We start from the raw sequence: 12,254 nt of genomic DNA, 5'->3' as shown, positions 1-12,254 counted from the left end.
TTTGGAAATTTTAAAAAATATTATTTTTATATACACGGAAGACAGTAAACTTCAACAAATCCCCAAGTAAAGTAGGGATCAGCTCTTCCACCTGCTTCAGGCATTGATGGATGGGTGGAGGCATCTTTCCCCAACCCACGCCACCACGTAACAGATGGGTAATAGGGACAGCTCTCCCATGCTCACAACTTCTGGGCTGGCTCACCCACACCTCTGCCAACAGGGTTGGCTCTATTGTGTTGCGCAGGTGAGGTGCAGGATCTGCTCTCCCGAGTGTTGCAGCTGGTGGGGGATGGGGGCAGCTCTCCTGCTCTTTTTTTTTTTCCTTTGGTTTTTCGAGACAGGGTTACTCTGTGTAGTTTTGGTGCCTGTCCTGGATCTCGCTCTGTATACCAGGCTGGCCTCGAACTCACAGAGATCCTCCTGACTCTGCCTCCCAAGTGCCGGGATTAAAGGTGTGTGCCATCACCACCCCGGCAGCTCTCCTGCTTTTATGACCCCGGGGCCAGCTCACCCACCTGCCTCGGGTGTTGATGGGCAGGGAGGGGGTTCAGGAGACTTCTATATGTGAGATAAATGAAGATCAACCATTTCTCAACAGTCCCCTTATCCCCCTGTAGAAACTTTTTGCACAATTTACGTTCAGAGTTCTTAGTGGACTCTAGCGTCTCCCACTGAGACAGGAGAACCGTTGACCTCAGATGATTTCATTTGTCAATATTTATTTGACAGTTCAACAAAGCAGAGAAATCCACATGTTGACAGAAAACAATTCTGATCCATGCATATATCCTTTCTCTCACCCTAATAACATGTTATGGAAACATACAACTACAGAGACACACATGCTGAGGGTGGTGAGCCAAAAGCTGTGTGTGGGAAGGGGTAGTTGTTCACAGCCACATCGGAAACCAAGTCAGTTTCCCACTTCAAGTCAGATGGCAAGCCATCCTTGACTTTGTCCACACCCAGACCTGTTCTTTACAGTGGCCATGACCACCAGCTGTAGAATCCAAGCCTCAGAGGCACATTTGTTGAGATGAAGTGGGTGCCCAGTATAGTGGCCACTGAAAAAAAGACAGTCCCTTCCACTAAAGAACTATATCTAGTAGAGGCAGGAGGTGCACAGATAGTATAAATCCATGTGAGCAGTGGGTATGAAGCCTGAGTCCATTTCATTCCTCCTGAACTCTAGAAGGGAGGAGATTTTCCTCTTTCGCTGGATGAACTGCAGCTCTTGGGGCGGGACAGGGGAGGTCTGATGAGTGCTATGCTGTCCTCTGCCCAGATCTCCATGAAGATACCTCTATTGGTCTTGGTCTCTGGTCCTACTCTTTATTTAAGTCAGCCTCTTCCAGTGTCCCTTGAGAGATGTCTTCTGGTGGAAGCTGAAGAAAAGGATGATGAGGCCAACATGGAAAACCATGGTTGCTTTGAAATTCATCTGTAAGCAGTACTTGGTGAAGAGATGGCAGAGAGAGTGAGCAGTGATGGCCACAGACTGTTCCTAGAAGAAATAAAGCATAGGAGTTAAGGGAGAGAGCATCAGAAATCATCCTGAGGAGGGACAACTCCCTTTCTGGGTACCTCTTGTTTAGTCCCCTTGTCCACCAGCAGAAGCAAGACCTCCCACTGTTCAGAAACAAACAAACAAAAAACAAACAAACAAAAAAAAACCCTCAAGCCCCAGTCCATGATCCCAGGAATCTTCTTGCTCCTTCTTCTCAAGTTCATTGCTTCTACCCCCCACAAGTCATCCATTTTTGTCATGCTAACACCGATGGTGAGCTGAGTGACTCCCAGTTCCTGTAAGGAATACCTCAGACTGTCAACAATATCTGTCAGTGATGGTCCCTAAGCCTCAGGGTACTCAGGCACCCGTGTTAGATCAGCAGTCATGGGTCACAGGATGCTTGTGCTTAGTGGCCATCTAGCTGCAGCACTCACATTGTGGGTGATGGGAATGAGCCCTGGTCACCTGTTAAAAGTTTTCTATCATGCTCATTCATTTTGGTTAGCTCCAAGAACAACGGAGGTAGCTACTGAGACTCTGACATGTAGGGAGACCAAGGAAGACCCTGGGATAAGAGAGACCTGTTCATGATTAGGTATCAGGACACCGGTGTAACTCAAAACATAGCTGAGGGGTCAGCCCAGATTCCTGGCGCTAACAGGGTCTTCTCACCAGCCAGAGGATGAAAGATTGTAGTTGTAACCATCTTATTAAATAAGAAACACAGAGCCAATGCAAAGATGAAAGTCCAAGAGGTCAGAGCTAAAAACCTTACCCTTCACTGCCACTCCTGTCCTCCTCAGCAAGAGAGCTACTTCCTGTCTGTTTGTCTTTTTTATAGACTTTCTATTCTGCCTTCTCATTGGTTGTAAACCCAACCACATGGCCTCCTCGTCACTGCCTGTCTCTACAGACCTCCAGGTCTTCTATGGTTGGTATTGAGATTAAAGGCATGTGTCTCCATGCTGGCTGTATCCTTGAACACACAGAGATCCACCTAGCTCTGTCTCCCAAGAGCTGGGATTAAAGGCGTGCACCACCACCGCCCAGCTTCTGCTATGGCTTGCTATTAGCTCTGACCCCCAGGCAACTTTATTTATTAACATGCAAATAAAGTCTTATTTCAGTACAAATAAAATATCACCATAAAAGATGTTTCCCCTATAGACAGGACCTATGAGAGGCCCCAGGCTCTGAAGATGTATGCCAAAAAAACCTAAGCATCCACTGAAGAAGGCTGCAGAGACAGGTGGGAGAGAAAATCATCAGTAAGATTTTACCTGAGATCTGGAGTGAACCAGCTAAGATCATGATGGAGGGCTGGGGGAGCAGAATGCTATGTGAGTATATGAATAATCCCCTTTCACTCTTTGGGCTATTGCCTGAGCTCCTGGAAGGCACTAAGGAGCAACAAAGGCCTGGCCTCATGATCTCAGGGAAGGGCCAGCTCAGAGACAAGCTGTGCTGGCATGGACACCCATCTCCCAAGCTGTCACTCAGCCCAGAAGAGACCTGCTCCATGAGAGGCTGAACCTCCACAGGGACATCACTCACCTTCCCAGGCAGAGTGCCCTGGACTCTGGCCCATCAGTTGAAGAGCATGGTGCCATGTCAACAGGCACACTGGAAGGTGAGCTGACGTAGGTTCTCACAGAAGGAAGACCTGGAGAGGGAGGAGGGAATTGTGTCCATTCTTGGGGCCTTCTTCCTCCAGGCTCGTCTTCTAGAACTTCAGACACCCCTTTGGAAAGGACAGGTGATTAACTTACTTTACTGAAGGAAAACATAAAATAAAACAAAACAAATGTCAGCAGCCATTTATTAACATCTATTTAGCACCTACAGATGTCAAGTTCATTATATGACTCTAAAATCATTTAAACAATACATAATAGTTTGCAATTTATGTTTCTGTGGCTTCTGCCTTTCAGATAAGGAAACTGGGTCTCCAGAAATTTAGACTCCTGTCCAAAGGCACACGACTAATAATACATGGCCAAACTGGGATTTAAGTAGTCTGGCTTCAGAGACTAGGCTCCTTCTGACATCCCATCTTGCCTCCCAGAACCCTGGCAATGAACCATGTAAGAGGCTTATAAGAAAAAGGCCTCTTATTTCCACACTACCACAAATGAATTACGAACTGATCCATCCACAGGGTCCTGCAGACCCTCTGGGTTTCCCAGCCAGGCTCCTTCCCTGACTGACATGTAGCTTTGGCAGTGGTGGCGCACGCCTTTAATCCCAGCTCTAGGTAGGCAGAGCCAGACGGACCTCTGTGAGTTCGAGGCCAGCCTGGTCTACAAAGCGAGATCCAGGACAGGCTCCAAAGCTACACAGGTAAACCCTGTCTCAAAACAAAAAACAAACAAAAAAAGAAAGAAAGTTGGCGTTGCTGTCTGCTGACTTTTGCCATAGTATTTCTTTTTAAATTGCTCATTTTCCATTTTAATTTAATCTAGAATCCAGCTGCTAGCAGGTGGGAGGTACCTGCCTCTATGTGGGTGCATAGGTCAAGAGTAAGGAACCCAAGAACTCTTATAGTAGGAAGATGCTACCTCAGTATCTCAGCATTTCTTATGCAAGTACTGGGAACAAAGCTTCTGCATCCAGCTGGAGGAAGACATCTTCACTGGATATCTGGAATGCTACCCACACCTGCCTGATAGAACTCCATATAGGAGCAGGTGGAGGATTTTTACCTTGCAAATAATTGGATGGCATCCAGGAATCAGCAGCACTAACACACGCTCGCCATCTGCTGGTCATGAAGGGGAAGTTCGGTGAGACTACATCCTACTGACAGGGTTAACCAGGGGTCAACCAGCTGTTTCTGTGGGCCTTCTGTTCCCACGGTGTCTACCTGTCTGCGGGCAGATGGCTACTAGCTTAGAAAAGAAGAGGAGAAACTCCTGGGGTGATCACAAAAGGACTTCCAAATATACTAAGGCCAACCTTGATCATGGAAGGATTTTGTTCGTTGAAAATTCAGATTCTTAGCCAGGCCTGTAATCCTGGCTATTAGGGAGACTGAGGCAGGAGGATTATGAGTTCAAGACAAGCTTGGGTGAGTTAGTAAAAGACTCTGTCTTAAAAATAAAAACAGAAAGAGTTGAAGACATAGCTCCGTGGCAGAGTCCGTGCGTGATGCCCAGGTTCAATCCCCAACCACGAAAAAGTCAAACAAAGGAGAGAGAAAAGAAATGAAGAGAAAAGCAAAGCAGGTTCTTGGCTGCCACGTGTGGGGTGGAGGCCGAGAGCCAGGTTGGATCTGCTCCCCCGGCGGCTGGTTTTCTCACACTAAGGCCCTGCCCAGGTCCCATGACGCTAGACCCATTTTCCATCCAGTGACTTGTTGGGCCTCAGATAGGATTTTCCAATCCAGAAACTTTCACTCTGCTTCTGGTTGAAATAGAACCATTAGCAGTAATGATGTGACTGTCCCGTGGCTGTGACCAAGCTCTGCCAGTCTAGGAAATGCCCAGGCATCGTCGAGTTCAACCCTCTTTCCAAACATTCCCTTTAGTAGGTAGATATTGTAACTCTCCATTCACACGTACACACTGAGCCCCGCCACACTCCCAGGAGAGTTTCATGTCACACGGCAAAGAACTGGCAGAATGGACACCCAAACTGGTAAAATGCCATGGGAGCTTGTTCACTGCCTCCTGTCGAAAGGCCCCAGGAACACCATCTCACGCCACTCACAGTGGTTCTTCTGGCACGTGCTCTTCTCCCCAACTTCCTGTTGTGTCCTCAGCCCCAGCCCACCATAGTTGAGTGACTGGCAGAGTGAGCAAGTTGTGGTCAGTCAGGAGCCAGGCAGTCGTGAACTTGAAGGACTGGGACAAAGGTGAGGATCAAGTCACAAAGTCACGTTTGCTCAGGATATTCTGACACTCATGTCTGGGAAGACCGACACAGTGATGCTATGAGAGCATTCCACTGTGTCCAAGACCTTGTGTGTGTGTGTGTGTGTGTGTGTGTGTGTGTGTGTAAATAGAAACCACAACTATGAACCACTCTGGGTATCTAAAAGGCATGAAGCCCTGCTGGGCACCAAGGAGCTGGACTGAACTAATGTTTGCACCCACATCCTTCCTATACACAAGGAGCTCCAAGGCTGCCTGAGGACGGAAGATACACTCCAACCTCCAGGGTTGGTGCCAAAAGAACAGGAGTTGTTCTATAGGTCAGGGGCTGACTGGAGATGGACAAACTTCAACAAACAGGAGGAGATACCACTTTCTGCCAGAGCAAGGATGTGTGGCACCTGAGTGCGCTGAGCTCCTGGGCATCTACAGGTGGATGGAGATCCCTGACGGAGAAGTAGGCTACCCACCAGAATTGAGGAAGAGGAGGTAGTTCAGGATGGGGCCTGGGGGCTGGTTAAGGAACATGGCTTCTGCCATTTACTTATTTATTTATTTGACAGTGCTGTGCTGATTGGCTCCACTCTTGTCTGTGTGAGCACTGTCACCCTGATAGGACACCTGCCTCCGGGGTCATGGAAGCGACGGGAACTACTGAGGATCCTGAGCATGAAGGTGGCATGTGTGAGGCGGGGTTTGCCAAGGACAAGAACGGGCAGCAGGCAGAGTGGCTGGTTCTCCCATTAAAATGACACATTCTCTAGGGCACATTCTGTGTCCTGTGAGGTATCGGTGTCCCCCATACGGTACCAGCCACTCTGAAGGGCCTGTCTTTAAAGAGATTTGTTAAGTCAAGGGCCCTACCTTTCAACTTTGCAGTTTGGGAGGGAGACAGAAATAAATAATGGAGCAAGCTAAAGCCAGAGCCCCGAGGTGCCTCCTCCACAGGCTCCGGGGCTGGCAGAAGCCGGGGGCAACCACAGGCCTCCAGCCTCAGCCTCAGCTTCAGCAAAGCATTCAACTACCCACAAAGGTGGTGTGAGGTCCTTTGGTGTTTGGAGTAGGTCACTCTGCCATTTTGGCAGACAGCAAACTAATAAGAAGGAGGCAGGTGAGCCTTGCATCACCATGCTAGCTCACTGGCTCCTCTAGAGGCTAGGGACCAGGGATGGGGATACAGGCTCTACAGCCAGAGCACCTGGCTTTGCATCCTGCCTCTGCTTCCTGACCTCTGTGATGTGCTTGACCTCTGCACCTTCGGTGCCTCGACCGGTGGTGCCATGAAGACCTATGAGCCCAGCTCAGTCTCCTGCTCGGTACAAACATGAATTGTCGCCACCTCTCATGAAAAGCATTTTCTGATACCCCAGGCCCTTCCCCAGAGGCAGGTGCTGCCTCCTCTACATGCCCACAGTTTGCACCTTTAACTGTCTGTCTCCCCTGACTAATACTCGCCTACATCACCTGACACCCCTGCCCCGGGCCCCACTGGGAGCCCCCTGGGGTAGATGCTGTGTTGGACACAGTAAAAGCTCCTTGTGCACCTCTGGAATAGTGGTTCCCAAGGATCTAAGGAAGGGCCACATTTGTGGGCTTAGAGAGCCGGGCAGAGGTTTGCAGCAGCTGGAAGAAATGGTAGTGGCAGTGGCGTCTGAGGCCATGGTGAATTCCACACTGGCTGTCTGGCTGCCAGACCTCACTGATTTCAGTTAAGATGATTCACTAAGGTTGGAATGTCCAGAGACAATAAAAAAAGGGGTCTTAGACATTACAGTGATTCCTCCAAAGCCTTCCGACTCATCCCTTAGGAGCCCCCAAAAGGAATGGACCTACATCTCTTAGAATATATGGCCTGGAAAGAACACCAGGCCCAAGCTGTAGGCAAGGGAGCCTGCCAGCTCCCAAGGGTCCTTCTGGGACTAAAACCACAGGGTCCACTGTTACCTGGAGAAGGCTGAAAACAAAGAAGGTTCTTAGGTTCTCTGGGAGTGGCATATGGACCAGAAACCAGGCATGTCCTTGAATCTAGAGAAGCAAAATGGGACAATGGCAGTTTGGATGGCTGCTCCCCATCCCATCCGTCCCTTAGCCAGCTCCACAACATGTTCAGTCCCACCTCTTATCTGCAGAACGGCAGGTCAGCTGAGTAAACAAGTGAAAAGTCCCCATTGCCGGACACTGTCTCCTACCTCTGTTGTCTGAGGCCCAGGCTGGCGTATTCCACCGCTTTCCAGGGTACGGCCAAGTGAGCACCTGGAAGTAGAAGCAGGATTTGCATCTTGTCTAAACCCTTGCTGCCTGCACTTCCTGCCTCCCTCTGCGAGTCTATGAACCTAGGATCCCCTCCCCATCACCCTGACACAGGCACTGACCTCTGGGCTTGCTTTGGGACACGCAACGTGCACCGTCTGTATACTGCAGGACATGCTATTGGTGACGGTGGTCCTTGCGCTCACCCTTGGTTGCTCTATTTGAGATCTCTAGCCTCTGGCTTCAAGATGACAGGGTTCAAGGGACAGGCATATGGATATGTGCATCAGGTAGGGGGTGAAGGCCGGGGACGGACAGGCGCAAAGATACCCCCTCTTCAGTTTTCTTCTTGTCTCTTACTCTAAGGCCGGCTATGACTGAGCATCCCCGGATTCTTCCACTTCCCACCAAACCCTCTGGTCCTCCGCTGCTTTACTTACTCCTTCCAGGGCTGCTTTTCGCTCCTCAGTGAGTGCAACCACGATTGTTGCTCCAGCTGTGCAGGCTGACAGGAGTGTGGCTCAAGCATCCTCTGGGCTGACTCCAGACTTGCCCCACCTCACCCGGAACTCTCTGATCCTGTGCTCTGGTCTGCTGGTGAGCCCCAGCCCCTTCACACATTCACAGGCACACACACACACACACACACACACACACACACACACACACACACAGTCCCCAAAGCCATCGGTGTCCACTCTGACCGCACACCCTGCTCTTCTTACAATCAAAGAGAATAAGAGGCACCACGGAGGACAAGGGTCAGGAGGAACTCGGGGTGGACAGTGCCACAAGGCGGTGGACAGTCTTCTACTGTCCCAGTGGGGACTGTCTCACAATGTCTTCTCTTGCAAAGGTGCTCTTACCATGTAGACATGAACTCAAGACTGACCTAGATTCTACAAGGATCTGCAGGAAAGTTGTAGTCACCGCATACTCCAGATCAAGGCTTCCTTCCACTACCTCCCTCAACCTGTGCCTACAGAGCCGAGATTAAAATGGCTGTCCATAGAATTCTTGTTCATAAGCTCCACCCTCCTCACTTCACAAGAGGAAGAACAACACCCAACTCCTGCACCTGGCTCCACAGCAACCACAGAGCATCTCCTCCCACCGGACTCTTTACAAAACAGTGCCTCAGTTTCCCCTTCCGACAGACTGTGCCCTGTAACCCTGTAAAGACGCAAAGGACCACGGTCAGGGAACTCTCCAGTTTACACACCTGAGGCCAAGATGATGAAGAGACCTCAAGATGTGGAAAGGACAGTGGCTTCCTAGAACCACGCTGGGCTGCACATGCTGGGCTGCCTGAGATGTGATGCCATGTCCCCTCCAGGGTCCTTCCACATCACTTATCCAGACTGGAGCCATGAAGAGGGTGGAGCCAGGCCGGGTTTAGGCACTCACCCCATTTGCAGGCCTCAGAGGTGTGCTGCTCTAGGGGTGGTCAATGAGCAATGTTTCTGCTTCAAAGCTGAACTAAAACTGTGCGGGCTTTTTTCCCCTGTCCCAAAGAAGTTAATTCTGAATTGAATCTTCCAGAAAACAAGAAGAGAACACGTGGGCACACGTGGAGATTCATGTGGTACAGCTTCCCTCAAACACCATGTGTGTGTCTCTGCATCCCTGGCTTCAACTTTCCCCAGCCACACCCATCTCGATCTGCCTTTCTTCATCCTCCTTACCCTTGAGACCCAGCAGCTACAGGCAGTAGAGAAAGGCTGAGGCAGGGGGAGAGGCTGAACCATCACTATGAAACAATGGACAAGAAAAGCCTCCAGAGAGGCAGTGTGAAATGGGATCATGGGGTAGAATGTGAGCCCTGCATTTAGCTGACCAGGGAAGCTTTCTTCAGAACCCTAGTGGCCTCTGCACCATGCTCATCACCACAGAGCTTGTGGTAAGCCTTCCCATGCACTGGAAGGAAGCAGTTTCATGCTGTGTGGGTCAAAGCTGGCAGATGAGAAGCCCAGTCCAGCCTCATATTTCTTTCAGTGATGGACATCAAGCCCAAGGCCCTGTGCTTGTCCAGTAAGATCTGCAGCTGAACCTCAGCCTCAGGCTTATTTATTAGCGGTCCCCTAGAATGCTTCCAGCGCTTGGTTCATGGTGGGGGCAGGGTGGGCCTGTGGTCTCTGGCAGAAAAGAGAGAGCTAATTGTAAGAGCCGCTCACTTGCAGGTGCCTCAGAGGGCATTCCTGCCAGCCTCGTGGCTGCAATAATGAGTTTCTGAGCATTGTGGGCTATTCCTAACAAGGATAACTAAATCATTCATTTCATTACCGACATGGCTTGGCAGATAATTGTGCAAGAGGCAATTATCATCATGCACATTCCAGGAAGGCGTGTGACCAGCTGATCCTCAACAGCAGTGCAGGAGGAAATAGGAGACAGGGCTGAAAGCACCCTGGCCTTCTGCCTGAGATGCGCTATGCTTCCAGGCTCTTGGTTTTATGTAAGAAAGGGAGGGAGACAGAGAGAGGAGAAGGGAGGGGAGGGGAAGACATAGGTAGGGATGGGAGGGGTAGAGAGAAAGGAAGGAAGGAAAACTTATGAGGGGAATAGGAAAGGAGGAGGGGGAGAAGAAAGGAGATCAAGAGGGAGAGAGAATGAAAGGGGGAGAGAGACAGGGAGAAAGAAGAGAGAAGAAGAGAGGGAAGGAGAGAAGGCAGTGAGAGAGAAAAAAGAGCATGAGCAGGAGAGGGACTGAGGGGAGGGGGAAGAAGAAAAAAGTGAGTAAATGGAACTGGGAGGAGCCAGAGAGAGGTGGAGCTTGCACCTGGCACAGAGGTCTCCCTGATGTCTGTTCCTAATTTCTGTAGTCCGTCCAGCCTCACTCCCGTCTCTGCCTCCCTGCAGACCTGAGTGCCACAGGCCTGCAGTAGTAACTTTCTAAAACACTAATTTTCCTCATTAGCCTCCTGACTGAGAAATCCTCCTGACTTCATTGTATTCATTGCCTACACCTTTCCAGTGCAGCTCTGACCAGTGCCCAATTCCCCCGGAATGCATCAACAGAGGACAGGGTAAACAAAATGTGCTGCAGGTGTGCCATGAAATACTACTCAGCCATGCAAAGGAGTGAAATACTGATACACACCACAACGTGGATGAACCTTGAACCTTGTGCTAAATTGAGGAAGCCAGCCATTAGAAGGCCACACATTATAGGATTTCCTGCTTGATGAAGTGTCCAGAAACAGAAGGTCTGTTTAGATCTCACAACAAAGAGATATAAAGTTGACCAGTGGTCACCTCAAGACAGGGAAGAGAAAAAGGGAGGAAGACGGGTGAGTCTTTAGATAGTGATGAGATTTCTTTGGGGAATGATGGGGACATTCTAGAAGTAGTGATGATGGCCACATTACTCTGTGACTCTGCTAACAGCCACTGGGTTATACTCTGATGGTACGGTAATAAAAATCCTTCCCTGATTCACAGTGTAGTGTAAGATGAGAGTGCCCAAAGGCTGGACATATAGAGTTAGGCACACTGCCCATTCATCAGTGCCAGGCTTTGTCAGTGTTGTCATGGGAACAGAATGAAATAGATACCATTGAGATGTGATGCTATGTCCCTTCCAGTGTCCTTCCACATCTCTAACCATGGGTGGGTCTAAAATCCATATAAAATTGGCCACTTACTACCTTTTCTGTAAATTTAGCGTGTTACATATAAGATCACAATCCATCTTTGGAGAGATGCATATGCATAAGAAGATGAGCATCAAGCCTGTGAGCCTGTGTGCCTATGAGGAGGGGAAGCAAAAAGATAAGCATGTGCATAAGTAAAATAAGACATGGGCAATTCAACAGTCTGCGGAGTCTGATTAACCCAGGCTTCTACACAAGAAATAAAAGCAAAAACACTAAGATTGATGACTGGGAAGAATAATAATAACATTATCATCATCATTATTATTATTATTCTCACACATCATTATGTTGTGGGATATTGTGTTGGTTTAATAAAGAGTTGAACAGTCAATAGCTAGGCAGGAGGTATAGGTGGAACTTCTGGGCAGAGAGAGAGGAAGAAGGAGAGGAATCTAGGCATAAGAGAGACACCAGGAGACATAGAACAAGTAAGATATACAGGAGGAGAGGTAACAGCCATGAGCCACATGGCAGCACATAAATTAATAGAAATGGGTTAATTTAAGTTTTAAGAGCTAGTTAGGAACAAGCCTAAGCTGAACTTTCATAATTAATATTAAGTCTCCATGTCATTATTTGGGAGCTGGCTGGTGAAACAGAAAAAGACTCTTTACATATGGTGCACCCAACCTGGGGCTCAAATATCCAGACATAAGCCTGAGAAAGCTAAGAAAAGTTCTGGACAAGGAGCCAGATGTGGCTTGCTAGTCCTGCGGTTTCTCAGGAAAGCTGGTGCTTGGCATACAGAGACACAGCTCCCGGCCACTCCCTGTGGGCTGGAGCCAGCCACCAGGGGCATGCAACAGAGCCATGTACCAGAGCCGTATGCTAAGCTGAGCTGAGCGGCATCTGACATGGCCATTTCAAGGTTTGTCTCACAGTCAAAGAATGCTGCAGACACACAGAAAGTTATGTCTAGACCAAGAAAATCTTTAAACAGATACAATAAAAAATGGGTATAGA

At 49.1% G+C, this 12,254-nt stretch overlaps 1 long non-coding RNA gene across 2 annotated transcripts; it reads right to left on the bottom strand.

Moving 5' to 3' along the window:
- Positions 1-1,223: 1,223 nt before the first annotated feature.
- On the bottom strand, positions 1,224-10,166 carry LOC114701450. 2 transcript variants are annotated; one of them, XR_003735828.2, is made up of 4 exons: positions 7,575-10,166; positions 4,216-7,410; positions 3,068-3,254; positions 1,224-1,507 (listed from the first exon to the last, which is right to left on the bottom strand). It is a non-coding gene; the product is annotated as an uncharacterized LOC114701450 (long non-coding RNA). The 2 variants fall into 2 exon arrangements; XR_003735827.2 differs by having other exon boundaries at positions 4,216-10,166.
- Between the last annotated feature and the right edge of the window lie 2,088 nt (positions 10,167-12,254).

This window comes from Peromyscus leucopus, chromosome 3 (assembly GCF_004664715.2).
Source record: "Peromyscus leucopus breed LL Stock chromosome 3, UCI_PerLeu_2.1, whole genome shotgun sequence".
NCBI lineage: Eukaryota > Metazoa > Chordata > Mammalia > Rodentia > Cricetidae > Peromyscus > Peromyscus leucopus.
Note: the sequence above shows the minus strand (reverse complement) of the source record. Positions and strands in the feature narration are given on the sequence as shown.